This window comes from Perna viridis, chromosome 3, assembly GCF_037379345.1.
Source record: "Perna viridis isolate PV_CMFRI_1.1 ecotype Kerala chromosome 3, ASM3737934v1, whole genome shotgun sequence".
In the NCBI taxonomy this organism is placed as follows: Eukaryota; Metazoa; Mollusca; class Bivalvia; order Mytilida; family Mytilidae; genus Perna; species Perna viridis.
In genome coordinates this window covers 56,050,863-56,055,365 of record NC_142447.1, presented here as the reverse complement: position 1 = coordinate 56,055,365, position 4,503 = coordinate 56,050,863, and positions in this window count along the sequence as shown.

The window sequence follows — 4,503 nt, the reverse complement described above, 5'->3', positions numbered from 1 at the left end:
GTCGAATGGACGAACTGATCACCACCTTTCCCTATCTCCAACAAATGGCATATCAGAAACATTTGAGTAACATGTTTGCATCGTTCAACCTTCAAGAGACTATGCATCACTACATGGAGAGGAATTCTAGTGTAATTGTCACCTTCCTTGACAGTCGAAAAGCCTTTGACACGGTTGACCATAATGGCCTCAAAGTAAAATTGTTTGAAAATGGAATTTCCGGAAAATTTTGGACTCTTTTGGATAAATTCTATGATAAACTGTCGAGTTGTGTCAGATATAACCACAAACTTTCTCGTTTCTTCAATCTTGCAAGAGGAATTCGTCAAGATAGCTCGTTGTCGGCTAAACTGTACCTTGTTTATATTAATCAATTAATAAACATTTTAAGTACATCAGAGAAAGGTGCTGTAGTGATTGATATTCAGGCCGGCTGTCCTGTCCAGGCAGATGACATCGCATTAATATCTGGTAATATTCAACTTATGCAAGATATGATTGACATTTGTGCAAATTACAGACTACAGTAATCAATGGAAGTTTAACTTTTCACAAGCCAAAAGTCAACTTATGTTATTCTCTCAGAGACCAATGGAATTTAAATTGAAACTTAATGGTGAAATTCTCATTGAAACATGTCGGGATTATTTTAGACGACAAATTCAACTCCATAGAAAGAACTTTAGTGGCATGTAGGACTATACGATCATTGAGCATGTCAATTATTCGTCAAGGTTTGCATCCCAGTATTTCAAATGCTAAAACTTGCAGTAAACTTTGCTACTCAAAAGCTCTCTATGGTTGTGAACTATGGAATAACTTAACAGGACATGAAATTTTACTTCTCGAACGTGCACATCGATACGTTTGTAAATACATACAAGGGCTACCAAAAAGAACTAGAACCGATATTTGTACTTCACTTATTGGTTGGACATCAATCCGTGCATAATCGAAATTAAGAAACTCTTGTTTTTGGCAGACTATGCAACCTTCCATCTAGAGGTTTACCGCATCAGATTTTCTTTACTCGCTTACTCCTTCGTGTCAACCAAGCAGATACGTCAAAAGCCTGTTTAATATACGACTTTATGCAAATCCTCAGAAAGTATGACCCAATGCAATTTGTTGACAATCTAGTCAGAAATAGTGATTTTCCATCAACACCACTATGGAAACGAATTGTAAAAAACTAAGTAAATTCTGAGGAAGAAAAGTATTTTCTGGAAAGACTAGAATCTGACAGCGAGTTTGAATATTTTAAAGTCATTCATCCAAAGATTAGACCTCATCGTGCATGGACAATTTCAATGAAACATAGTCGTCTCACAACGCAGTGCAGGTTCGTCATCTCGTTGTGTGCTCTTGTTAAACCTTCCCATGATACTCCTAGAAACCTATGCCATCAATGTGGCTATTTCTACGACGATCCTATTATACACATAATATCATCATGCTCTAGTATTAACTCAACAAGAGACAAATTCTGGTGTGACATTATCAACATTGGGCCTATCGATTTCAGCGTAACTCTGCATGGTATGGATAATACAATCCAAGCTCCAACTATTCTCTCCTGTGATAGTGACCGATTTTTCGAGCTGAGTCATGATGAATCAGAATGTTTTGCAATTAATTGTGTACAGTACATCTACAGAATGTGCAATGATTTCGGCAAGTGATTATAATGTTATACATACAGTCATCCTTTTTTTCTTTTATTCGTACTTATCATTTGGTAATTAAATACAATTTAACTCATTGTGTGTCTGTGATATTGTGATGGTGTGATCGCGATGACGTGTGTGTGAAACGGTGCGTGCATGACTCTGTGTGTGTTGGTGTGCGTCTGTTGGTGTCTGTGTGTGTGGAGGGGGGTGTACTGTTTGTGCGTAAGCGTCTGTTTTGTTGAAAGTAGTATATGCGTATCTATGTAATCGAATGTGTATAATTTTTTTTTGGATATGTTGTTTCTCTGGTAAATCCTTTACTTCATTAGTTTTTCATGCATTCTATTCTTCTGATATATACATAATATATGTTCACTGTGTTGATAGTTATTTATATCTATGTCAGGATGTACGCGATTGGTATATGTTCGAGTGATTGAATGGTTCATGAATGGTATTGTATGGCTAGTATGATGTGAATGTGTATTTATTTTTTTTTCATTTTGCTTGATAGCAATTGTTTTGTAATTTACATACTCTCCTCTTGGAGGTTAATAAAAGTATATATTTTCTATTGTTGTTATCATTCTCATTTAAATAGTTCCTTTAGGAGTAGTATCTTTTTTGTTCTTAAAGTACAAAGATGATTAAAGTGATCCTCAATTTTCTCAGCGTCTAAACTGTGTTAGAAGATCTTGAGTATACAAACCACCACTAATGAGCATAAGATGTTGACAAAACAAATGATGTTTCGGAATTTCCCCTTAAGACATTGATACCTTCCTGTTACATCATTAAGGCCATGTACAGTTTCCTTGTTTTCAAAAGAATTGATCAAGCGCAAGTTTAGTAATTAACGTTGAAAGGAGTAAAAGGCAAATTCGAAGTAAATTTAAAAGTATGAAGAAATCGAACTTAATATAACATTAAGCTAAAACTTCTTTGATGTCAAATGTGTTCTATTAACCTACTTGGTTGTGGAAATGGCTGACATCAATGCAATCCATAACGAGCTATCAAAAATCATTTCTATTTTTGGCGCATCTCGTACATGAATCCCACAAGAAAAGGGAAATATTACTCTGGTTCATTAGATAATACATAACTGGTTAGATATTTTAGCGTTTAGAATCAAATTGACTCTATTAATTTGACAGTTAAACACGATTTATCACTGAATGCGAAACTTAAATTAATGAGTAACTCGGCGGGTGTTTCTAGAAAAGCAGAGGACGCTTACCCTATCGGTGCACTTGGTCCATGCTCCCAGTATTTAGTGGAGTCCGAGTTGCTCATTTGCTTTTGTTACTTTGTATGTATGATTTTAGTTACTTTATGTTCTTTGTTGTGTTTGTCTGTTTTCCATGTCTGGTCTTTGTCCCTGGATTGCATTCTTTTGATTACCGCTATAGCCCTGGTTCCCTTGATTACTCTTAAAAAAGTCAAACCAGTGGCCAATGTTGAATAAATTTGAAAATTTGCATTGAGCGTGAGAAGTTCTTGATTATGACCAAAAATAATCTGCCCATGCAGATTAAAAGCAGAGTTTCCGTTAATGCAAATCTTCGCGTAATTTACGCATAAAAATGTGATCTTACTTCCATAAAAAATTGCCTGGAGGGTCACACTGCTATCACAACGCTATCACTGAAGAAATTCCGAATTCCGACAATTCAAAGTGAAAGTAAATTTGTTTGAGTATCGATTTTCTAAATATAGAGTAACTCTCGGACTTTTACGTTACACTTAACGGTAAGTAATAGGGCTGCGTAATTATGATGCGCAGATCGTTTTAAAACCATGGCAACTTTACTGAACTTTGGGTTTACGAAGCCTCCAAAAACCAATCAAAATAATGAGGGTCCATGGTCCGACGAAAACAATAATGAGTCCGACAATTCTGGTTCAGGTTTTCAAGGTTTGAAAATGTGACCCTTCAAAATCTCATCTGACCCTCAAAATACACACCAAAGGGTCATGATGACCCTCAAGTCAGAAAAAGTCCAAAAACACTGATAAAAGGGATATTACATGAACCTACTGATATACATAAGGTTTACTCGACCTTAACTCTTACTTGGCATTCTTGAAGAGAATAGCCTGATTTTTACTTAATTTTGCAAATATCTGCTAATCATTTGTCAATTAGATGAATGAGTACATTGAAGCTTATGAGTTTTTTTTCAATATTTAAATATTAAAGAAAGAGTGCGCATGGGTTTAGACATGGATCAATTGGAAACTCACGGTGATTCAAGAGAGAAAATACTAAACAAGTAAAAAGAACATTGTCGACGCGGTAAAATTTTGTCCTTTCTACTTAAAATTTTCTAAATTTCATTCAGGAAATAACACACATGACATGCAATTCCGATACAGATTTTTCGAACGCCACTGAGTTATCAGTATTTGGTCAATGGGGAAACAGAATTGCAACCAGGTGACTTGCGTTTCCATGGGAAACCGTCTTTAAGGTCAAAGGGTAAAAAAACGAAAATATACCGACTGCGTCGAAAAAAAAACCACATTGTCCAAAAATTGGTACAAGCTCCACGAAGTGGCAGACGTTCATTTTCTCTCTTACCAACCGCTGCAAACATGGTCTAGAAATTCTCTGACATAATACAATTCAAATGTCGTTTTATCATTGGATAACATCACGTAAAATCCTTCACTTTTCCCCTGAGTTTGCAAGATTCTTGCATTTTCTGATAGGGCTGGCTGACACACTCTGTCGTTTAACAGAAATAGAAAATCAAGGAAGGCATGAGAAACATCATTATTTCGAATTAATTGAAACCATACATATATGGCCCATAGAAGACTTTGTAAC